This window comes from Chiroxiphia lanceolata, chromosome 6 (assembly GCF_009829145.1).
Source record: "Chiroxiphia lanceolata isolate bChiLan1 chromosome 6, bChiLan1.pri, whole genome shotgun sequence".
Taxonomy (NCBI): domain Eukaryota; kingdom Metazoa; phylum Chordata; class Aves; order Passeriformes; family Pipridae; genus Chiroxiphia; species Chiroxiphia lanceolata.
This window is the reverse complement of record NC_045642.1, coordinates 10,794,837-10,820,731: the sequence shown is the minus strand read 5'-3', so window position 1 is coordinate 10,820,731 and position 25,895 is coordinate 10,794,837. Positions and strand designations below refer to the sequence as shown.

General features: G+C 37.6%; 1 long non-coding RNA gene across 1 annotated transcript; it reads left to right on the top strand.

The window, feature by feature from the left end:
* The first annotated feature begins 10,896 nt into the window (after positions 1-10,896).
* LOC116788964 lies at positions 10,897-25,579 on the top strand. Its single transcript, XR_004357817.1, has 5 exons — positions 10,897-10,974; positions 12,896-12,979; positions 18,176-18,341; positions 21,572-21,721; positions 24,706-25,579. It is a non-coding gene; the product is annotated as an uncharacterized LOC116788964 (long non-coding RNA).
* Positions 25,580-25,895: the final 316 nt, after the last annotated feature.

Below are 25,895 nucleotides of genomic sequence, written 5' to 3'. Positions count from 1 at the left end.
TCAGGTGTGCTGCAAAATGACTGCAGCCCTATCTGCTGTGCAAAGAGTGGCAGATGCTCCATCTCCTTCCTCAAGTCTGGCTTCAGGAGCATCTCGGTACTTTAATCGTTTCTAAGCAAATTTTCTTAGAGGCAACTCTAAGATGTATATTTTCAAGCACCAAAGTGGTAAACTATGTGTGTGTGTGTTGGTTTGGTGTGTTTTTTTTTTTTTCTAGAAGATTTTTTGAATAAAGGCTGTCTGTATTTGCTGTCTATATAATATGTAATATTTGACATCCAAATCCACAAACTCTTAAGAGATTGTAAGATTTTTGTAGCTCTAACAACTATGCTACTAGAATGGCAGAAAACTTCTCAAAAACCCAGGGACAGTATCTCTGGATTTAAGGCAAAGATTTTTATCTTGTAAGCTAGGAAAGCTTAGTGTTATATGATGAACTCACAGTCTAACTGAAAGTTTGAATAATTCAGTGCCATTTGTTTTTCTTATGCTTTTCCTTTCCTTTTTACTGTAGAGCTTCTGCACGTTACCAATTTATGTGTTTTTTATTTTTTAATAAGAGTTGGTTTCAAATTCTGATGGATTGTAAAACTTGATTTATGTCTTTATGCAACAACCATTTAATATATGGACATTCAAAAGTTACACTGAATCAAACATGGTTGCATAAGGGTGGAAACTTTGTGTTCTACTGCCTGAATAGGCAACATTTACCTGCTAATGACGCTTTTTCTATTTTTACCATTTCTTGTACTATTATTAGTAATAGTTGTCATCACTATACTGGATTAATTGCTGACTGCAGGTGAATAAGAAACTGTAATTTTCAGTTTATGAACCAGTGATCACTTGTGAAGTAAATTGTCAGTGTGCAGCTTCTAAATCTTTCAAAGAAGCCAAATTTGAAAGTGCCTGGCTTTGGGTACTGCCTTTAGAGTTTTAAATCTTGCATGTCTGGAACGTTTGGTGTTTAGGGAAACATTTTTTAATGAAGATGACAGGAAAACTCCAAACTAATATTTTGGAAATGGTTATGTGAATTTGTTCAGTGATATGCTTGAGTAAGTCTGTGATTGCTCATCTTTCTGAACAGAATGTGCCAAAGTCTCATTTGTTGTATCAAACTGCAGCACAGTTTATGCACTCCAGATCACAAATACTCTCATGTGACAGAATATTGAAGTCAGAATGTACTTTACAACCAGAAAAGAAAGGAGCTTTATTTACATTATTTTAAAGATAACGTAGTAAATGAAGGGAAAGTTTGCAGACACTAAGGAATGGTTTCCAGGTCTGCAGTAAATTAAGTGGACAAAGGGGAATTTATCATGAGTGGATATGATGAGATACTGTCTCTCTGGAGTATTGAAAAAGAGAAAAAAATCAATGAAAGCACATTAGAGACCATGAGCAACCATCCTGCTGTCCAGGGATATGAGGTATATGACCCAGAAGGCCCTTTCTTTTCTTGAAATGTATGATTCTGTCCTTCAGTAAATAAACTCATTTTTCTTATGTTTCTCTAACTTTACTCTTGTGTTTTCTTTTCTGGCACAGGAGTTTCACAATTGTTTTGGTTAAAAGGAAGTGAAGTTAGTGCGAGGAAAAATTAACACTTTATTTATTTATTTTTAAATGGTCAGATGAGACTTTTTGTGTGAGTTCCTCAGTCTAAAAGCCAAAAAAGTTGTGAACAGTGAGACCTCACTCTGGAGCTTACTTTAGAGTTAAACCCAGACAGCTTCATGTGCAGGAACCCACAGAATAATTATATGCTGCTGATCACTAAGAGAATTTGCGTTGGTTAAATGCTTTCCTTCAGGCAAGAACTTGCTCCAGGCAGACCTACCTTTTTCTGAAGAACAGTTATGCTCAGGGTACGTATGTCAAGATGAGTAACTTTGGTCTGGGCAATTCCAAGATGAGAAATTTAGGGTCTAAAACAGAAATCTGACAAAGCGAGGACAAACACCAAAGCTGAGGCTTTTGCAAGGGATTGCCCACGTGCTGCTTCTAAGTCTTTCTGTACAGGGGAAATAAAAACATAGTGCTAGAAAATACTCTGACCCCATATCACTGTTTTCTTTTCAGTGAAGGCCCTGCACCACAGTGAAGGTGCATCACCAGCCATCACCATCCTCAGCAGTTATGAGCTGATACAAAAGGCACAAGAGGATTGTGAATCTGTGCCTAAAGGCAAGTATCAAGTCACTTATACTTTGGAGTATGTGAGAACATACCTGAGTATACATTAGGTATTTTACCTTTCTTGGGGGTGTATAAATTGATTGTGGCCTTGTAAGTTGGATTTTCTCTTTTGCTTTGGCCCAGCTGATGTGCCTATAGCAACTGACTCTCTTAGGAATTCTAATGCTGTTCTAACAGGCTGCCATTCAAATGGAGGGTTACTTTCTAATGGAGTGAGGGGAAAAGCAAAAATTGCAATGCCATTCCCTTTCCTACTGTATAGATACTTGCCCGTGCTGAGCTAAGCACAGCCCATCCCATGGAGTCATGGGATAAAGTGAAAAATGACAGGCAGAAATCACTACTTTGACAGCCCCACAGTGAGTGTAGGGAACATGTGACTCACTGCAGCTCTTTGAGTTCAGTGAGTCAAATCCAGGAGCAGGTGGCCTTTTTGTTTAGCTCTACGGGTGAAATGGAGGAACAGTCCATTTATGCTCTGGAGACTGCCTGGTGTGTTGATAGGAAAAAATATCTGGCATGTGTGCCTCTATAGGACTTCTTCTTTTAAACAATGTAGAAGGAAAAGCAATAGAAACAAGTGAATGGAATTTATATTTTTTTATCTCCCTCCACCCCCACTTTGTATTTTAGGGTATCTAGAACTCTTTCTTTCTGTTAATGTGCCAATAATTTTTGGTTGCCTTACTTTATCTATAGCTCAAGTGATGGAGGCTATTAGCGTTTGACAGCGAGCAGCAGAGGATACAGAAGGGGGCAGCTGCAGGCAGTTTACAACAGGAAGTTTTTGGAAGCTTTCCTGGGCAGCCACCACTTCTTCATTATCTACAGTGGTGGTATTTCTAGGCAGTCTGTGATGCAGATAAAATACTGACTGTGAAATGGGTTATGTACTGCCTGCCTTTTCCTGCCTGGAGAAGCTGCCGCTTGATCCATGTGTGCTGGAGTCCTCTGTCATTCCTGCCTACAGTACTGCTTTGTAGGGGGAGATTAAGAGGATGAGAGCCCTTAATCTTCATTTGTTAAAGGATTGTTTGACCTTCTTTCAGGTGCCATTATCCTCAGCCAAAAGACAGATTTTTTTTCCTGTTTGGTTTTAAACAAAAAATAGAAACCTTATAAGTGCTGTTGATTGTTGTTGGAACTTGCTGTTTACCTGACTTAGCCCTTTGTCCTAATGATCATTGCAGTCAATTAGCAACAAGCAAAATACTCTGAGATACTACCTGTGGATTTGCATTCCAGGATAGAATGGCTTAGTTCTGAATAAGGAAGCCCATTTTAGGTTTTACTCATTCTGAACTGGAAACTTGCTAAGACACGTTGGTGGTATGCTCCACCATATGTTATTTTTGTCCTAAAATGCAGATGACAACCTTTATGTCAAGGAATTCTCTAGTTAAGAAACTATTTCATGTGTTTGACTTTTTATGTTCATGTGAGTACAGATATTTGCAAACCAGATTAAAATCATGACTGTGAAAACTCGAATTTTGTCCAAAATCCAGATATTTTTAAATGTTGTAGAGAAAAAATTTAACTGTAGTGACTGCAAGGAAAGGAACTAAGAATATGAATGAATTAATGTCTCTCTATTCCTATGCTGCTAAAATGTATGTAATCTTGGATCCTACATGCATCCCAACGCTGCAGCAACACATATGAGATTGTCACCAGTAGGATGCTCAGAAAAGTTGAGGTTTCAGAGTTTCTTACCCTGATTCAGACTGTTTGCAAATAAGACCATGCTCCTGAATACACTTAGAACTAACACAAGTGACGAGACTCATCCATTTGGAAGCAAGACTGGTTTTGTGGGGTGGAAGTAAGGGTTATTGGGCATGGCTAGAATCAGCTTGAATTGTAGACATGGAGAAGATAAATCTCCACTGGGACTGAGAGAATGACGTGGCCTTAATCCTGAAACAAACGTGAAAGGGTTTCTGTGGTCAAATCAGGGTGAACTCCCCCTGATGGCACTTGGTGTGCTGCAGCCTCTCACACTGACAGATGCATCCACCCTTTGCATGGAGGTTTAGCAGTTAAGGCATCATAAGACATCTGTTCTTAATGTAAAATCCTGCAGAGATGTGAACTGAAGAATTCATCAGCAAAAATACTGTATCCTGACTGGGCAGGCTTCTGCACTTGCCTCTGATGGAGCTGGCCAGATCTGCTGTCAGAGACAGGATGTAGAGCAGATCGTGTGCACACCTGTTTCAATTTGGCAATTGCTGCAAAACGACACCAGGATGCAGTGGCAAGTTCTCTGCTGCTTTTCTTCCTGTATGTTGTAAAACTTCTTCAGGACAAATATAAAACTAAGATGATGATGCATCATGTGCGATGTTATTCCATTTTACTTTTGGTAGCTCTTTGAAAAGGAGTAAATGACTTAATAGAATTAGATTCAGGGACAAAGGCATCAGAGATCTTGTCACTCTATTCCTTTCCTTTCACTGGAGTTACAAGAAGCGGTATTCAAATGTGATCTAATTATCCTCATCTATTGTTTGATAGGTTCTGCTGTCTAATTTTTGACAATCTTGTCTCTGCAAGAATGCTTACTTAATAAAAAAGCAAAATCAGAGATGGAGAAGGCTGTTAACAGTGCTGTTCACACCTTCAGGGTAAGGGGCTGAGATGTTTATGCCAGTTAATTCTTCGCTGTGTGTTCAACAGGATGTGAAATAGGCATACAGTGCAGTCATCTAAAAGGAAATTATTTTCTCCATTTGCTATTCTGAAAGGAAATGAGTTGGTTTTTCAGTGAATGAGGGATTCATCTGAATTTACATGCAGGGCCCTTTTTTACATAAAGCAAGTAAAATCTTGAATTATTCATGGTTTTCTCTTTTTTTTCTTTTTTTCCAGTGGTTGGTTAACCTGGAAGGAAGGAAACTGGAATTTATTCTACAGGCGCTCTCTCTTTATTGCTATAATGGGAACATTGAGCTGATAATTATAGTTTTACTAATTATACTTACTCATTTGCTTAATCCTCATAAGAAGAACATTATTTAAGTCTGATTTGCTATTTGACACTGTAGCTAAGTTATGAATTGTAAGCAGTAAAGAGGTCAATTCTGTTTGTGTGATCTTCTCCCTGATTTTCTGTCAGGTTCCTGAGAGGTTCCTTCTGAGAGGAGGCTCAGTCAACTTTGAATAACTCAAACAGACTACAGACCTTGTGCTTGTACAGTGCAGATATGCACCTTACAGGAAAAAAATGTAGAAGCATTTTTAGGCCTACTACTGCTTGAATATTGCTAGCTTACAGTTGTCTTGTTTTACTGCTTTGTTAGTAAAATCATTAATGTCTTTCTATCAAGTTAATTCTCATTGGTAAATGTAGAGGACTGCTCCATTTTGTTCTGCTTAGAGACAGCGTTTTCTTTTTTAAAATAAGAAATGGACTTTTTCATTCTACACAGAGAACACAGAGCCAGACCTAAAATGCTTCTAAAGAAAGAAGACAATCTCTTATTGGTTTAAACAGACCTTGATCAGGCTTTTTGCTCTCAAACCTCAGAATTTGAATACATTAGCAAAGTACTTATCCCAGTTCTAGGTTGTCATTGGGTTCCTGTTCTTTTCCTACTTGAGTTAACTTGTTTTATTCACAAAGGACTGAAAGTTGAACAAAATCCCTTTAATTGCTTGAAGTTTATGCATACACTTGTGGTTTATTTGAATGTTTTAATGTGTGCAAGATCAGAATGGCTGTCAGGGGGTAAGGCAAAGGGCAACTGATTATACAATGTCATGACTAATTGTGTAAAGTTCAGTGAATATTAATGATTCTTAAACATGCAAAACTAAAATACCCAACAAAGAATTTATGTGCTGTAAAAATCACCATTTAGTAGATATTTAAAGACAGGAAGGGTTCCATTCCTGTGACACCATCCATAGAAATCGGGCAGCTGTTACTATGTACTGCCAATGTTATAATATGAAGCCTTTCATTAGTTGTGACCAGAATTGATGGTGAGTGTGCAATCAATTAACTCCTGAATGTCCTCTAAGCATAAGAAGTTTCAAAGATGGTAACCACACATCAATTTCTGTGATAAATTTTTAGCTCTGAAAGCTTCATTTTGCCTTTGAAAGCAGCCAAAACTTTTTAAAGGCCAGTTCTTTTAGCTGGAGTTAACCTGACCTTCTGACATCATGGGCTGGATCATTTAGAGGAGTGAACTGGCAGGATTGCTGAAATTCGTACAACTGTGCTGAAACTTGCCCTCTGGGACTGCAAGGCCTGAGCTGCTTCAGAGTGAGCTTCCTGTGACACTGTCATTACTCTGTTTGCTCCCTGTGGAAAAAATGCTTTATTAGTAAAGGGAATTCTGAAAATAAAAATAGTAATCCACGTCTCTGGATTGCTCTGGGTGGACAGTATTAGTAGATGAACATCGGTCTGCTCATCTGATGAAAGAAGACAAGTCCATGGTTCATTATTTAATAAAGCATATGGTATTTGTCAGTAACTTTGAGGCTGTTTCTCAAGAATCTTGAATTCATCTATTGAGTTGTATCATATTAGGTAGGCAGACTTCTATTTTCTCACTGAGAAATTTCCCTCCTGAGAAAACTAGCTGAATAACCACTGGGTTGCTTGCTTTCTGCCAGTCATAATTCACATCTTCCCACTTGCTTCGGTATGGCAGTTGTCTAATTGTCTGTTTTAAAATGGATTGTATTTATTATGCTTCATATGTTAATCGAAATGCTTCTTGCATTCACACTTGGGAACATTATCACTTCACTTTTTTCATAAATGATTTATCAACTCTGTTCATACTGGCATACTCTTTATCATGTTTCCCAAAAGATTTTTTCCAGAATCCTCTTTTGAGAAGGACCACAGGAAGAAAATGAATGAAGCTTAATATTTGACCAGGAATTTACTCTAAGTCTTTTAAGAAACATTTTGTAGCCACTGGCACATCCTTAGTAGTTCCAGAGAGAAAATGAAGAAGGTAGCTGATCTGAGTCAGTATCTTGTAATATGCACTGAAAAGTAGAGACTCAGGAAACCAGCCCAATTCCTAGGGAATCTTCAGAATATGTGACAGCAGTGCTTAGACTTGACAGGACTTTTCTCGACTTTGAGACTTGCATGACCCTCAGAAACTTTTACTTCTTACTGGCTTATGTGTCTTTGGGTCCTGATTTGTTACAACTGTTAGTGTAATCCTACTGGAAGTTTATCCTGCTTTATCCTCTACATGGTTGTTGTACAGTTTTTGCTGCTACAAGAAAACACTCCAGTGATGTCCATGGGTCCTTCTGCATACAGAAAGACTTCTGAGTGTGTGACATAATATAGAACTAAGAAGAAAGTTGCCATTTTCTGAAGATGTATCTTCAGAATTAATGTCATTACTCTAGCATGTACTTTCTACTGGCTTGCATTCCTTCTTGTGGAATAATTTCTCACTTTTTACCAGGAGAAAGCCAAAACAGTCATTTGTTAAACCTCATAGAAGGGATTGGCGTCAGAGCAATACTCAAAATTTTGGATGACTTGTCATTCAGACTGACATGTGCCACCTTTCTTCACAGAAATCAGGCTGAGAGTTGTGCTGAGCATGCTGTCAAAATGGCAGCCTCTGCCTTTTTGATGGCACTGTCCATGATGCTGAGAGCTGGGAGAACAACTATGGGTCACTGGGGGAGTGGTGTGGGCTCAAACAGTTCTTTTGGGTATCAATTTGCATCACTGTATGCACTGAAGTGTAGTGTGTTTTCCTTCCTGCTGGAAGTGTGAGCCTGGGATGGGCAAATGGCATGAACTTCTTTGTGGGCAAAGGTACAGGGTGGACACGGGGTCCTGGAACCATAATGGAGTGCAGGACATCAACCCCCCAGCCCTCCTTTGCATCTCACTGCTTGATAGTGTAAATACACCCAATGTCCTGGAATTTCTAAAGGGTGGTGATTTCAGAATATAGAATAACATTAAGGTTGGAAAAGACCTCCAAAATCAAGTCCAAGTACAACCTATGTGAACAACAATGAATTGTAATGGAAACTTAGCTGCATTTAAATTATATGAATACTTCATTTCTGTTTTTCATATTGCAGCTGAATTACTTTAGGACTTGGAATGATGCAAGTGTACATATTTTCTTCCAAGAGCCCAAAGTGAAAGAAACTGGGACTGAGTTTTGAAATAGCTTTGATCCAACAGCCACAGTAATATTCTGTGGGACAAATTAGAACAAAAAAAACCCCTTAGCTTTTCAACACTGTGGTGACAGTACTAATCAATAGGAAAGGGTATTGAGACACCCCATAGGACAAGCTTTGCTTTTCTATATCAATGTGTATAGAGCTTTATTCCTTAGGGAGGTCAGTGTGTGTACATCGAGTCCCAGACCACAGGACACAGATATGCATCTTTCCTCCATTAATTTAGATTAAAATACCCTTACAACAAATAGCCAAGGCAAGGAAATATTTTTTAGCTTTGTCTTGTGTTTCTGTATTCCAGTTTCTCCCTGTTTTGTTTTGTGGTTGTTTTTTTTTTTTTTGCCCCAATTGTCTTTAGTATTTTCCACAATCCTGCTGCCTTATGTTCCATTTTGTTGTTCTCACCACCTGTTCTCAGCTCATCTTCGTTCAAGTCATCATTTATTCTTGCATGCTCCCTCCTCCCCTGTTCTCTTCTCATTTCTTCTGTGTTTTTTTTTTTTTGCTATCTCTACTTCTGGTTTAAGTAGAGAGAAATTCATACTTCCTGGATGTGGCTCAGTATGAATTTTAAGTTGATAGCATCCTTTTGAACACCATTCCAGATCTAGATGTGCCAGCTTTTTCTCTTGCAGTAGGGATTGTCAGTGCTGCAGAAGCTTTAACAGAAAGCTCACACTCGAGCATTATTAAAATAACTCACCTAATGGATCACCTCTCAGGAGAGATGATACTAAAAGTAATGCAGACAACTAATCTGTGCAAGAAAAGTAAAAGATCCAAGAGAATTAAATTAATAGCATCATTAAAAAAATAAAATTCTGCTTCAGTGCCTTTAATTTGTAAAGAAAGCAGGTTAATGATAATGTAGGCAAAGGGTTAGATATAATTGGTTTCTCTTTTAATTAAAACCCTTGCAATGACTACAAAACCATAGAAGTATACCAGATCAGAAAAGCTCAAAATATTCATGCTTTGCTTATTCACAGAACAGGAACATCAAGACAGAGAATCTGTTCCTTATTACCTTGGTGCTCCTTGACACAAGGCTTGGTTCCTCAGTTTGCCCATGAACAAATTCTATCTTTGAAAGGAGAAGCATAATTTCTGAGATACTCTTTAGAGACCTAATTCTTAGACAATTCTGGACTGCTGCCTTTTCATGGCATCCTATTCCGTGGCTTCACTTCTGGTGAATTCACTTTATATCTTACCACCAATCAGAGCTGATTAGCAAAAGTAAACATAGGAGAACCTAATGATGGTTGATCTTTAAGCCTCTCTTTATGAATATACATGATTTGGGAATTGCTGTGTTGAAGTATGGTTTATTTTATATTTTCAGGATTTAAAATCTGCCTTGAATTTTTATAGCACCCTTGAATAACAGCACATACTTTGATGTGTCAGAGATTTGGGATCTTCTCAGAGCAACAATTTCATAAGCTGTGGGCTTAAGATCTTAAAATAATTAAAAAAAAGGTATTTGTGCACAAGGGGCGGAACTTGTGTTTTAGTAGTTACCCTCTTGTAGCATTTTAGAGCTCCTGTAGCTTTGCTCGTCTCCTGAGCTACATCCAGGAAAGAGAAACAGGTAGCCTGGTATTATATGAACAAATATCAGAAGAAGGAAAGATTAAGTCTGCTTCTAATCTTTTATGTTAATCATGCTTTCTCTCAAAGCTGTTGTAAGAGGAAGCTCCTGATGATACTGGTTTGGTTATCCGGTTGTTTATGGTTCTCTGAGAGGCATCTGCAGCTACAGCAAGCTTGATGGACAAATGGGCCTTTAAAAAAACTTAAATGTTTGGGTCTGTGTGCAGGCACATGGATGTATGTGTGGGAAAAATTATCTAGTAATATTGTATTACCAAATAATTTTTTTTATCCACAAGACAGAAACCAAAACTTTTTAATAATTCTCCTGTAAATCTCTCCTTTTAGAAATGGACATTGAGGCTACAGAGAATAAGGTTAAATGCATAAAGTGGTACCCTGTTAAATCAAAGCATCTGCTGTACTTGAAAAACAAGTTACTCTAAAATTGAATAACATTCTAAAAAAAAAAATAAATCTGTCAAATATTTATACTCTAGTACATGTAACAATCCCTGCAGGAAGGTTCCTATTATTGTTTTCAGTATTTCAAAGGGGCTTTTAGGCATCTAGATGTGTATCTTCTGCTTTTAGTTGTATTTAGGAATTGGTGGAAAGAAATGTGTGTTTGTACAGTTTGGTGGTACCAAGGAATTGGGATTTCACATATGAGTGCTTGGCTGAATCAAATCTTTTGAAGTAGCTTATACTTTCTAAAACGTTAGCAAATGCTAGCTTTGTGCTGATGGAAGCTAGATCTTTGATTAACAGCTTCTTAAGAACATAAACTGTTAACGCTTTTCTTTTCTTAAGATATGAAGTCAGTATCACCATGTTATAACTGCAGCACAAGAGCAGAGATTAAATTTTTTATTGACGTATTTTTTTTAGGTACTTGGATCTGTCTCCATTCAATAAAACTGGCTACTACTGTGGAGGAAAAATAAACATCCACAAGTATTTAGGCAGGTATGAGTAAGATTACTTACAGGTTGTAAGTGTAGAGCAACTGGTCCAAGTGTCCTCTTGCACTTCACCTGCCCTGAAAACAGCTTTTCCCATTCTCACAGTGCATCAGCATCTCCAATATCCAGTTCGTGCTCTCCATATTTTCTGCTTCTTTTTCTGAGCATTTGAGTACAATAAGTATGAGTAGCTTAACTTCACATTTTTTTCTGACTGCTAGGAGGCAGACCTGGGAGTTGGAACTTCTATACAGACATCTATTCATAAACTCTTGGGAAATTAGTCTATTATAAAAGCTTTTGTTACTGATGTGACATGGTTTAATGTTGGTTTTGAATATTTTAAGAAGTATTTCTGCATTAGAGATGCATTGGAGTAACATCGACAAGTTTCTACGTAGTCAATCAGCTATAGAATATGTTCTAATTCTTATCAAATACTCAGATTTTATTGCAGAATAAAAACGTCTTAATGATGTAGTTTGTCTATACCTACTGTGTCTGTGACAAAATTTACAAATCTTTAGGAGTTGTTTAGATGAGAATATTCTTCTGAGATGTAAAGGAACTGCCTATACTGAAAGCTAAGCAGATTCCTATTGTTTGAAATACCTTTTTTCTACTGTGCAGAAGTTCGAAGGTGTTTGTACTGACAGAGCAGTTATTTGGGATGAGCCTGTCTCCTGAAATTTTTGGTATCTTTCCCTTTCCTACAGAAATGGAAGTTTTCTTCCCTTTCACATTACACCTACCAGCCTGCAGGCATGTGGTCTCTACGTGACAGGTTTCTCAAGCGGTGTAGTCGATGTTGTCTGTCCCAAAGGGTATGTGAGGAGAGGGCAGTGAGGGCAATCTGAAACTTGTGCAGAGTCAGGAAAAACAGTGTAACAATTCCTATAGATCCGTTCCCCTCCATTTTCCCTTCCCCTGCCTCCCCAATGCACACTGGGACACTTCACCACTAAGAGATGTTGGCTGTTCACAGCCGTGTTTCCTGGTACACCGGGGCTGTTTTCTTTTTCCAAAACCACACGGTTTTAGGAACTTGCTCTGCTTTTCAGGCAGACAGAGAGGACAGTCTCAGTGGATGGTGGCATTCAGGCTTTTTAGTGCCCTGTCCAGTAAAGGTACCAGGGTTAGCTCAGAGCTGTCCTTTATGCTTGTAGCAGTCATGGTCTCAGTATTTGAACAAACAGCTCTAAAGAGAAGCTTCCTTTGGCTGTCATGGTCGTTTGGCTCTTCTGCTTCCAAAATCTGGACTAGTATTTTGGAGACATACCAGAGAATTTGGGGACTTTGACAGCTGGGTTTGAGTGATTTAGTAGGAGCAATTAGGAGTTCTGCTCTCACCCTTATGTATTCCAGTCCTTACCAGAAGTTCCTGCCCCAGAGAGGAGCTGTGTGCCAGCACTTCTGCCACTCTCATTCACAGAGTAACATTTCAACTGAAGTTAAGTTGGTATGAATGTACAGGGAACTATTGTGGTCTTGGTCAATAAGGAATAAGAGAGAGAAAGCAAAGTGAAAGAAAAAAGGATTGGAGCAGGACAGAAAATGGAATGCTGATAAGCACAAATGTTGATGTTGGCAAAGAGGTGATGTAAGTGCATTTTAATAAGTGACATTTATGGGTTATGAAATATCTGCAGAAAATCTCAGAGAAATAATTGAAGCAGAGATTTTTCAGTTCTAGTGATCTGTAAGCATAAGATCCAATACTCCATGGTTTATGCAAAAATAAATTTGTGCTTCTTTGTATAATACAGATCTAATGATGAGCTGACTTTCATATTATGCAACATATACTTTTGATACATAGTTGTACAGACTGAGAGATTTTTATTCTCAATTTAAAACTTCTAGTAGCTTTAGATTTCTTCCCATGCTTGTCCCTGTCTAATTCATGTTGTTTCTTTGCCTCGTAGAGACTAATTCCTCATTAAAGGTGATACAACTCTGCAAATATTCATGTATGACTAGTTCCTCAGAGATGATGAAATAAAAAGAAGGTAAATGAAAAAAAATTCTTTATCAAGCTAAGTAACAGCCAGACTTAACTTAAGAATTGGAAATTATTTTTTGGGAACTTGCTGCTCTGAGCTGTTGACAGTCTGGATGCACCAGCTCTTTGCTCACTGCCAGTAATGGCAGCAGAAATTTAAGAATAATTGACATGATATGAAGAAAGTTCCCAACCATTCACAAGAAAAAAAAAGCAAAATCACATATACTTTTTCCATCTGAATTATTTCGGACTCATTTATTTTCCATTTTATTTCATGGTAACATGAATTCTCCTTTCTTCTTCTTACAATTTATCGTGTATCCTAAATTGTATCCTTTTTTCAATGCCTCTGGACAAATCCTATAGATTTGGATGAGAAACATATACAATTATTGTTGAATTCAGTCTGTGGGAGCAGATGATATTTTATAATACATGCTTAATAGATGACACAAACTTGACTTTTTTTCAGTGCTAATTTAGCTGACCACAGCTAGATGGTCAGAATGAGCATTGTCTCTCACCATTTTCAAGAACTGGGATCTATTCTTTATTTTCTAAGGGATGAAGGCTGTAACAAAGCAATAGGTCTGGAATACTGTCCTATGTGCATTAAATTTGTTCAAGGGAAATACAGAGCTATGGAAAAGCTTTTATGTAAGCCCTGAATTTAGTTTGTGTTCGCAGCCATTCCAAGTTTCTGAGATACACTTAAAAACAGTATATATCTTCACCTTTCTGTTATTTTAAGAAATACTTCTGTCCAATTGTCTATACATAACATGGAAAGAATGCATTTCCCTCACAGTCACAGCAGCAGGAGCCATTTAATGGCTGTTCCTGCTAGGGTGTGCAGTATTATTTTGGAAATGTAAAAGAGTCATTTGGTTTTGTGCTGTTTTGTTGATACTGAAGGAAAATGCCCTTTCTGAGACAGATTATGCCTTCTTTGTGTACCCCTGTTAATGTCCCCTCAGTCTTCCTTTGGTGTACTTTCACTGTATTACTCTAATCTGGAATTTTTCATCTTGCTCCTGGCACTGCTGAGAAATGAAAATATTCAAAATTCATGTGGCAGCTTAGTTACCTGCGTGTTGTTTGGATATCAGGATATATCCCATAGGCCTGTCTGAACACTGAGGATAATATAGGAAAGAAAATGTAGGTGTGTGGAGTGCACATCTGGGAAATTCTGGAGTAGTAAGTAATGCTATTTGCCACAGCTTGCTGTAACTCATCACTGTAATACCATTCAAAGAGACGTTATTTATGTTTAAACCTTGCTAATAATATAAATTTTACCCAAGAAAAGAATGCAGTTTATCCATAGCTGTTCTGAAGCTTTTCTTCTTCACAAACTGAAATTCTTAATAATTCTAAAATATTTTTTATGCTTTTCCCTAAGCTCTTTAAAATTCATCCATTCCTACTCTACGGTCAGATCCATAGAATGGTGGGTAACTGAAACTGTAGCTGGGTGTTCAGAACTGAACTAGTTTACACCTTTTCAAAAAACATAGATATTTACCATCTTTTGTTGGCTTGTGAATCATTGCTCGTGGCACACTTCTGAGAAACTTAACATGAGCTTCTTATTTCATACATATATCACTGTAAATCAGTCTGTGCTTATCTGTAGACAAAACCATAGGTTTAGTTATGTTTTCAGATTATTTCAGTTAATATGTTAAAGATATGCAGGGCTGAGCAAATAGGCTCTGTTTTCACATACATTAAAAGTTTACCAATGTGAGGAAAAATGAAGGACAAAGGCAGTACAAAAATTTTGTGAAATGAACTGTAACAATGGAAAAGATAATTTATTTGAATGTCACCAAATAGCAAGATAAAAAACAAAGTGAAAGCAAGGACTTGTATTTCATTTTCTAATGATTTCACCAAGGTCAGAATGGTAGAGGAACAATAAAGATTTAGGTAAATCATATAATTTATTTATTTATATTCTTGGCACGTGTTGCAAAATATACCTCCTCTCCAATTGATGTGGCAGATCTGCACTGGAAACTTGTGCTCCTGTTGAGCAGCAAGTGAGCTCATGCAGAGGTTGCAGGGCAGAGGTACAGCAAAATAGCTTAGATGCTGTTCCTGCTGATGCTTTCTTCTACATAGCTTTTTAAGTAAATTAACTGTCTATCAAAACCAGTGGAGAATTATGTGGTTTTAAAGAACTCTAAACACAAATTTAAAAAAATTAGTATTCTGTATTTTGAGTGGCTGTTTTGTGGTTCTTTGGCTCACATGCCCTTATGCTACTTAATGAGACTGTAAATGAGAACAACAGGGAATGACCAGCAGCTGACGTTAAGAATTAACAAAAGGTCACAGTAATAACATTTACTGCCATCTCTAAGAGATTCTGGCTCCCCTTTCTTGTGGCAGAGAGAGAAACAAATGTAGGGTGTGCCTTTTCTTGCTCTCATTTGTTTGACATGAGCATCACAAGTTTATTTTGTGCTCACCATCTTAACATGTACTATTGGCAGCTCTTTTCTTTAAAAGAAAAAAATTCATCTGTCTGTCCTTCAAACTACTCAACTGCTAAGTAAAGGCAAGTCAGATATGGGAAACTGCTTAGATTTAAATATATTCCTGAAGGAAAAGCTGAAGAAATCCAGGACTAGGAAGCTGACTAAAGGAGAATAGCACTTAGTTAAGTACTCATATGGTTCCCATAGATGATTAAAAAGCAGATGGCTTTGTGAGCTGACAGCCTGGTTCCTCTGGGTGTATGCTATTAAGCAAAAGTGTCCTGGGAAAGGAAAAGGAAACTGAAGCCTCTTTTCCCTGGACTGCAAGTGCCTGCCACTGAGCCAAGGGTGATTTTATTCAATCCGAGTATTGGCTTGGGCTTCTGAAAAGAAGTTTTGGAAGCCTGCCTCATTCATCAAAAATAATGTATGGTGCCACCACAGAGGCAAGAGGGATTCTCATTATTGTTTCTTGCATTTTGTGATGTTGGCACGCTTCCTGAAATAATTTAAGAATTGCAGACAATATTTTGGATTTTATAAAAATAGATCTCATCAAGGAAATCTGTATTTTATCTAGGTTTTGGTAATGTGCTTCTTCTTCAGTAAATACATCTTTCTCTGGAAACTAAATCCTTCCTCTGGACAAGCATCACTATGTCAAGCAATTCTGTACAAAACAGAAGTATAGCAATTAGCAAGAAATTAATAAAATAATGTGAATGCTCTTATAAACTTCTATGGACTATTGCAGATAAAGTCCTCCCTCAGCCTCCTTTTCTCCAGGCTAAACACTCCCAGCTCCCTCAGCTGCTCCTCATCAGACCCTTCACCAACTCCATTGCTCTTCTCTGGACTCGCTCCAGCACCTCGGTGTCTTTCTCAGAGCGAGGGACCCAAAACTGGACACAGGATTTGAGGTGTGGCCTCACCAGTGCCTAGTACAGAGGGACAATCACTGCCCTGGTCCTGTGGCCACACTGTTGCTGATCCAAACCAGGATGTCATTGGCCTTGTTGGCCACCTGGGCACACACTGGCTCATGTTCAGCTGCTGTCAACCAGCACCCCCAGGTCCTTTTCCAGCATGTAGCTTCATCCCTAGATACGTGGCTGCTTAGGGGAGAGGGAGCCTGACAAATGCAGCTTTACAAGGGTTTCCTTTTCTGGTTCTACAAATATGTCTCATACTAAGAAACTGAGAAAGAAGAAAACCCTCTACATACGTTGAACCTGCGAGTAAACAAACCATGGAAATAAGCAATAAGGCAAGCTTTAAATGCTTTAAACTTAAGTGGTAAAATTCTTTAGAATCTCTTATACCCTGACTGAGAGTGTCAGCATTTTTAAAAATTGAACTGAAGCTGGAATTTTGGGAGATCAGGGAGTAAGGTGCTGAAGATTATGGAATCAGAGATTCAGTGATGGTTCCTGAGGTGACAAAAGGGAGAAATGTTTTCATTCTGTGTCATTTAAGAAAATATGAATGACTCTGTTGTGCCAGACTGCAAGTTCGTGGATATGTGTATCTGTGACCAAAATTGAAGGCTGTAAGAATAAGCAGAGGCTGTAGTAAAACCTCTGATTCCTCTCCCAGCCTTCAGTGATTTGCATGATTTATATAATTTCAGTAATTTTCAGTGGCTTTCCATTTAATGATTGTGTTCAATCTCATGTAAACCTTGTTCTGGACCTTTAATATGCAGCATGATTGCTAAAATTAACAGCCTGTTAAGTAGCAACTTGTTAATGGCTCAGGCATTGTCTGAGGCTGGTGGTGTAAGTGAAAAAGATTACACTGACATTTGGTACTGTGCCCACTTACTTCAACAGAGAACCTTCCTTGGTGTTCTTAAAAAGATTCAGTAGAAACAAGGATCACTCAAAATACTTATTTTGAGATGAGGAGGTCACTTCTGGCATGAAAATTATATGATGTCTCCATAAATCACACAATACAGACCTTCTATGTTGAAAAATCTGATGGATTTGCTTTCGTGATTAACAGTAGAGAATGTAAAACCAAATAAACTTCATGAATTCCTCGAAATTAAAAAAAGAGTAATGGAATTGTTGCAAACTTTTTTTTTTTTTTAAGACCCATGGAGTTGTACTCTATTTTTAAGTACTGCTTTTATTGAGAATGCCAATATGTTTTAAGTAACTCCCTGGAAGTTCTCAGTTCATCTATCACTAACAGTGATCCTGGTTTCCTTTCTGAGTGAGGCAGTTTGCCACTCTGACATCTGTAATAGTGCCAGAGACAAGGTGGTGCTCTGAAAGTATTTGTCTCTCCTGAACTAAATAACAGTGGGGACAATTTGGAATTTCTCAACAGTAGTATTATTTAGTGCATAACGTTACCAAGAAGGAAGCCCGGGCGGACATTTGTGGGTTCCTTCAGTTCAAGGATTTATCATTCAACCTCTATCTCATCCTGTGTGTGTTATGAGCACAACACTCCACTGCCTTTTCCTTGTTATTGTTAATGTTAGAGAACAGACTCCTGGAAAGAGAAGCTAGAAACAACAAAGTCTTGTTAAAAAATAGCTCTTTGGGCAATCAGACCACAAAATTAAAGGAAAGTAGAAAGGAGGGAAAAAGTAGCAAAGACACATTCAGGGCCAATAATATGATCAGTGTGTGAAATGGAAATGAAAGCTGGAATTGGAACTGAAGTTCTATTTTTGTTTTCCTTTTTCCTGCCTACAGTTTTCATCTTTGTCATCAAAGCATCAAACGTGCTCCACTTCAGTCACTCTGTAACTGTGGTAGACAAGGAAGGGTGTGTTCTTAACAAAAAATAGCAAACATTGTTTTTGATACGTTGCTGGAGCTGGAATAATTCATTAAAGAGTGGACCTGTTGGCCTCAAAGTGTAAGTACTATGTGTGATTTGATGACCCTTTTATTCTGTACCCTATGAAGGTCGACAGTACTGAATCATTTATCTCTGAAAACGTATAAAGGACACAGACTTCAGAATATAGGTGATAGTACAAGCAGAGTGCATAATCATAGCATAGAAAACCCCATAATAAACAGGTTCTAACAGATTGTAACCTAGCTGATGAAATAGCAAAAGTTACTTGCAAGAAACCTTTTAGTACCCAGGTTTACTCAGTATTCAGAACCTTATTGATTATAGAAGTTAGGTCAGTTGTAGTAGCTGCAAATTCTTGTGAATTTTAGATTTTGAATTGGATTTTATCCTAAATGGACTAGCAGTAATTATTTTCTACTGCAGTTGGGTAAATTCATGTCTTCTCCAGTCCAATAATTCAAAATGGCATAATCTCTCCACCATCATTCCTGAGTTAGTTTTGCGAGCTGAATTATTCAAATGTAGTAGAAGATAACTCCCCTGGACTGATGAAATACACTGGAGTGTGAGAATGTCCCTATCAATTTATAAATTTACTGTGCAGTGTTATAATCTGTATTTTGGATTTTCAGGATTTTTCTGTTCTCTGTAGTGCTTTCTCCTGGGAGTTCCCTTCATCAGGAATTCCATTTTTCATGTTCAGAGCAATAATAAATGTTTCAGTACAACTAGATAAGCTGGAGGGATTTGTCTGGAGCCAGATTTGATGACAAAACTCTAGATAACACAGTTTTCATCAATTTTTGTCTTTGCTAGGACATTTAAGTAAATAGATTAAAACAGATTTTCTGGACTTCTTCATAAGAAAAGCTAAATAAAATTAAGGAGTTGGAATTCTGAGGATGCTTTGTATTTTCTTCTCTACTACTTTCAAGATGTTGATGTCAAATTTTCTTAACTGTCTACAGCAAAATTCTGTGTTAATTTTAAGATTTTTTTTTTTTAGGAGTGTATGCAAACACATTATGAACCCTGTGACTGTCAGATGTTATGTGAAAACATGGAAGTAACTTAGTTTAAATCTCATTTTGTGAAGTGACCTTGGCAATGACCTTACGAAGCCATCTGTGATAGCATGTCTCACTTTCATAAAGTCCAGAACAGTCAGCACTGTGATGTGGAGCTCTGTCAGATCCCCTTCTTGGTGTCTCTGCCAGTGAAGTGGATCAAGGGGTGACAGAAGGAAGTGTTCTGCATATATTCAGGATGTAAAAGTCTTGGTGTGCAGTTGTTTCTGGTATTCACCTCACAGTGCACTGCAGGGAAAAATCCTATCATACATATGGTTCAGCAGTTGGAGTAGGGAGCAGAGGATACTTGCCCATGATGCTGGGATTTTGATGAAATTCTGCCATGTGGAAATAAATCTTCACAGGAAACACCTGATGCTCCTGAAACATATTTAGAACAACATTTGTGCCAACTAAAGTCAGCTGCCATTTTGAGTTCACACTGGGCAAAATTGTTTATCCTACCGTAAACCATTTGACTGATTGATTTTGCAAATCCTTTTACTGTTTCTTTGCATTTAATTTTGTTTCTTTGCCTCTTCTGAACAGTCATAGGTTTCCCTGCCTATGAAATTCCAATATTAATTTTAATGAAATGAGCATAAAGCATAACATCACTTTTAATAGGTAGATACCCAAAATTACATACCTGGCTATTTTTAACTGACATATGTGCTTTTCACATTACTTATTTAGATTTCTAAGTAAGATGGCAAATTCTAATCAGTAGTCAGTTTTATTCTGTCTGACTCCTGAGGAAGGGACTTTGCTGTGTAAAAACTTCTGTGAGCTGTTATACAAACAAGCTACATGGCATGGTTACAGCATGCCATTATTGCCTGATAACTTGTATTTCATATTTGTCAAGATTCCTACCTTCATATTTGCTTGGCAGTCTGTTACCATTGCAATGCTTAAAGAAAACTCTTCCATTTCTATCCTAGAGCCTTAATTATATTCAGGCCTTTAGCCAGAGATAAGCCTGTGCTAGCAAAGTGTTTGTGTGTATCTTGGAAACATAATCAGAATGGTGTTAACTTGGTTCACGTATTACATGTGATGCAGGCAAACCCAGCAACTTTCTTCCCCAGAGCAAGTGATTATCTTTATCTGATCCATTCTCCAAAGAATGGCCAGATCCAAGAGCTATTTGATAACCACTGAAAGGGATTTTCAAGTTGCAAGTCCAAGTTTCCAATCCAACAAAAGATGTTTAATGTGTATAACTAAAATCAATGGGACAATTCCATCATTGCAAACAGGTGTTTGCTGGACTGAGGCTCAAAAACTTTATGTAAGTGTTTTGAAAGGTGTGGGTTTTCCCCTGACTTGTATGAATTACATGGGAAAAAAAGATTACTATCTAAATTTTAACAGCCATATTACCTTGGTCATCATGTGCAGATATACTTGCATATTTTGATTGTTCTTGATGGCAGCATAGCAATGTATTAGTACATGATTTGTAAAAAAAGGGAAATTTCATTGCTTAAACTTTCACTTTGTTTTTGTTGGGAAAAAATACTTCAGTGTCTCTGGAGGTTATAGTGAATTACACTGTGGTTACAAGTGTCACTTGCAGAGAGTTTCTTCTCGAGCACCTACAGCAAGGGTGAGACTGTATATGGACAGTTCTTACCAAATGCTGCTTTTCCATCTAGGCTGGAATAAGACTGATGGATGGGCATAGTAAAGTGAGGAGAATGCTGTTTTCTCCTGTGCACTCACCAAGGTTTCTGTCCATCAGATCAGACAGAGCAAAAAGGTTCAGATGAATGTTGTCTCACCATCACTGAGTGTGAGGTGGCACGAGAGGGAAAAAGATGGACCGCGATCATAAAACCTGCTCTTGTTTTTGGATGTTAAATGGTGGGGAGATGGGAGAGGGAGAAGAATGGAAGACAGAGGAATTTTGGTTTGATTTTACCAAAAATAGATAAAATGTAGGCTTCTTGGTCTGAACCATTTCCCATCAATGTAGGTGGAAGGCACAGGGCTGGATGTGTCTCACAGCCTTCAGCCAGGAATGATGTGAAGTGTATGTTCACATATTAACTAAATCTTGTAGGGTAAGAGAAGCCTGGTGATCTAACTTAAGTACACATGTAAGTGTTTGGAAAATACGTGGGGTTTCCCTTTTTCTGTTTCCCAACTAATGTGATGATTGTGATGTGTTCTTAAAATTTTCAAATAAATTTTTTTGTTTGCTTTTAGCTTGCCCAGATTGGTGTTAAGAGTGATTTCAGAACAACTGATTGGCCCTGAAGTGTTCCATTCTGTGCAGCAGTGATGTCAAATGTGGTATGACTGCATTTTCTTGAGATGACTGGCCTTCATGTTTCTCTTCCTCGGGACAACCACAAGGTAAGAAAAGCTGTTTCCACACAGCTGCCCAACTGACACATGAAACTGAGAGTTCAGGGGTTGATAAAGAGGAAAATATCTTTCACTGTGTGCCAGGAAAGCTTTCTGTGCCTCTTAAGATATATATGGAAGTACCTGGTGAGACTCAGGATTGTAAAATAATGTTTAATATAGGGTGTTCACTGAACCCAGAGAACATTCCTCCAATGTGCCTTACAAGATGGCTTTTGTATTTCCTGCTCCTTCTGAAGGGCTTTTCAAGGAAAAGAAGTAATTTGACACAAAGCAAAGCTGTGATGAGATAATTACTAGAGGAAAAAGGATGGATTCAGTAATGTTTTGATTAAAATCATAAAATTAATTCCTAATGTATTTTCCAGTACTTAATTTTAAACCCAGTTCCGATTTTTCTGGCAGAAAGTTCCTTGGAAAAGAATGTTGATTTTACAGACATGTATTTTATGTCACTCCATCAGTATTTGAATGGAGACTGGACAGGTGAGCCAGCTGGCAAGAAACAAGGACATCAAGCTGGTTTGCTGGGAGGCTCCATGGTTATCCAGAAGTCATTCCCTAGCTAGCAGCTGTGCAGGCTGTCCAGGGCTGCAAGTTGTCTTGTGTGATGGCTGCCTGGCTGGCAGGGGCTCTGTGGCTGCCCAGGTGCACAGCAATGAGGCTTACCAAGGGGTAATTTTTTGTACCTCAGATTTTCTTTGTCTGAGGGATTGTTTTGATTGTGAAACCAGCACAGGTACATGCTTAAAATGCAGTAAAATTAAATTTTTTTTTTAAAAGCTGATAGGTTAAAGCCAAGTAAAGGTGTACGAATAGCATAAAAAAATAACTAGTTTCTTCATTTAGAAATACCTTCTGTGGGTATGGTGAATTTTACTTATTCTGGCACTGTGCTTTTCTGGTGTCATTAGACTTTTTGTGGCTAAGACCACAATATATTTAAAGGAACTGGAGTTACTAAAAAAGACATTACAAAAATTATATGACTAGTACCACTGAAACCAATACACTGAGTCATAATCCTACAACAGCTGTATATGTATATGTATATATATATATATACACACATATATATACACCAATGCTTCCTTGTGTTAGATTCAGGGAGTTCAAATTATATAACAGGTGTAAGTGACACAGGAAAAAAAAGATACTAAGCCTTGTAATTGTATAGGATGCATAGGCACTTCTTTGACAAAGAAACACAATATTTATGCTGCTCTTTTAATTGTTTCATTTCATCTAACTAAAGAAATTCACATGGTTTGTAGTGAACATTTTTAAAAGATAAAAGTGGAATTCTTTCAATACTGGCTAAAATTTCCTAATGTTGCATAAAAAATATGTGTTAAAATTGATTCTGCTTTTCTCTGCTTTGTTAAATCTTTGAAATTGAATATATATGCATGTCTCCATCTTCAAGTGGAGATATATATATGTAGATGTATATATGCTTTGTCTGCTGGAATAGCTTGCAAAGAAAATTGTGCCTGTTCTTATTTAAATATACAAATTGAATTCTCTTGCCTTTTAATTTGAAGGAATTAGTGCTGCTCCAGTAGTCATAGAAACTGCAAATAAGAACTGTGTGTTGAATATAACCATCGGTAGAAATTCTGAATATCGAATACAGTTTTCTTGAGTTTCTGCCTACACAGGAAGCTAAAAAACCTTTCAGAAGGAAACTTAGTTAGCAATCTATCAAATACAGCAGCAGCAGTTTGATTGCTACTTAAGGCTTAATGGTAGCAATTGTTAGGACTTATGTAAAAGGCTACTCTGCATTTGCTGTCCACCCTCTCTCAAAGGCTGAAATATTCTGTCTGACCTTAACAAAAATCCCTCTGATGTGTGACACTACCATTTATGCCTTACACACCACAGGAAGATAAAAGTTGCAGGTATTCTACAGTTAGATGAAAACTTCTGTTATGAACATATGGCCTTATCTTAATATCTGAAGTATAGAAGGCACTACATTAAGCGTCTGCACAGACTCCAAAAATGTACTAGCTGTCTGTAAAATATGTAAACAGGAATATTATCAGATCTGTACTTCTCAATAATGCAGCTACCAACACTGATGAAGTAATTGGATATGAAATTAGTAATCAGATGATTGTGTGGAATTATCTGATCTGATTTGCATGCTTGACTGAGAAGAATTATGCATGTGAATCAAGCTTGGTAAATAATTCATACCTTACCCTATAGCTCACTAATTTAACATCATTTTTCTTTGTCTGCACTTGGGAGGAGTGCAGTATTCTCCTGAAATCAGCAGTCTTTCAATAATAATTACCAGTATCTAGGATTAAATTCTGGTTTGCAAACTTTTTGGTGTACAGTAACTATTATTCATTCAATATCTGAAAAGCATTGGTTAATTCTAATTGGTCAAACAAACCTCCTTCTCTTCCTCTTTTTTCACCTGGTTAAACTAATGCTAGATTGGAGAGTACTGGTGCTTTAAAACCAGGTTTTATGCATATATTTAATATGCTCCCCTTGTCTCTAAATCACAGCCTTTGGTGTCCTGGAGTCAAAATAATTGTTAGTGGGGAGGGGAACTAAAGATCAGCAGCTTGGTTATTTGCCATAACGAATACCTACAGTGAAAATTAGTACTGGAAAAAGGTTTTCATGGGTTTAACAGTAGAATTTGGCTTCAGGTAAATAATTAGATGCCAGTGGGGTTCACAGTATTTTAGGGCACCTATGGCTGTAGATTGGGCAATTACTGGCATCTAATGATATTGCAGAAACCAGAGTGAATTTATTAATAGGGTACAGGTTTGACTACTGGGGCTTGCCAATAAAAGAAAAACCTGAATGAGACAGTTCACTTGCAAAGTGAAGGAAAGTTCGTGAAAGACCCTTCCGTGTTTATTTGCTATTCCCTTCAGAATCTTGGGGCAGAACTAAAAGAATGCTAAGTATTGTAAAGGATTATATTTCTGTTCCTCAAGGCTTGAGATGTAAAACTCAGACAGCCTTTTGAGAGCCTCTATGCAGTATGGAGTCCTTAAACTTTTGAAAGCAGTTGCAGGAATTTGGATTACTATCTGGAACACTGGCAACATTTAATAACCAGAAAATGTCAGAAGAGAATTTGGTGGTAGGCAAGTGAGTAGCATGACTTTAGTTTCTCCCTTACTTTGACAGTCCATGAAAGGAACACTGTATAATCTTTCCACCTTGTAATTCTGTATTTATTTATTTCAGAGGCTGTTTAACTAGAGGAAATGTGTTCCTGACAGTGTTTCTAAACAGTAATTTTTTTGATGGACTCAACTCTCCTCATGGATTAAATCTCTTACTGTCACAAACCAGGCTAATTCTGTACCAACAAGGTACTGTGTCAAACATACTTGAATTTCCCAGTGTAAGTGCAGCCAGGAGTCAGCTGCTTCTCATGGCCTGCAATTTGTCGACGTGGTTAAATTGGGGGTTGACTCCTGTTTATGCTGGTCTGGGGGTAGAGTTCAGTCTGTGTAGCTGGAAGTATGAAAAATGCCAAACTTTTTTTGACAAAAGCCATCTCTAGTACTGAGGTATCTGCATTCCTGCATGGCAGAAAGGGATGCACAGAGCTCGGTGTCCTTAAGAGGGTTCAAATGGGATGAATATGTAGTGCTTTGAGTCCAGAATAGGTTGGGATACACCAGAAAGGGTATGTATCTCCACATACTATAGGATTTTTAAGGAGAGCTGATATAGTGGAAATAGTTTTCCTAATTCACTGTGAAAAAGAAAAACGTTAAATGTTATTAGCATAGAATTTCTCTGGCAAGTGAGGGCTGCTGTCTCCAGTGGGAGAGATATTTCAAGGGAAATCAACATTCAAACAAAATCAACATTCTCTTAGTAAAATGCTTTATAGAGGAATAAGCAAAAATTCTTAAAAAAATGAGAAAAAAATATTAGCAAGTTTTGAAATAACTTTCTGATCTCAGAGAAGAGGGGAAGAAATTATCCCATTAAAATCTTCAGTTTTGCTGTTGCAGTTCAAAGAGTGAAGACACCAAAGAGCTTTTTTACTGTGTATCAAAGGATTGACAGCTTGGTGTTCAAACAGAGCTTTAAGTTCTGATCTAAGATTAATAAACATGCAAATAATCTTAAAAAGAAAACTTGTAAGAATCCAATCTTTATCTTA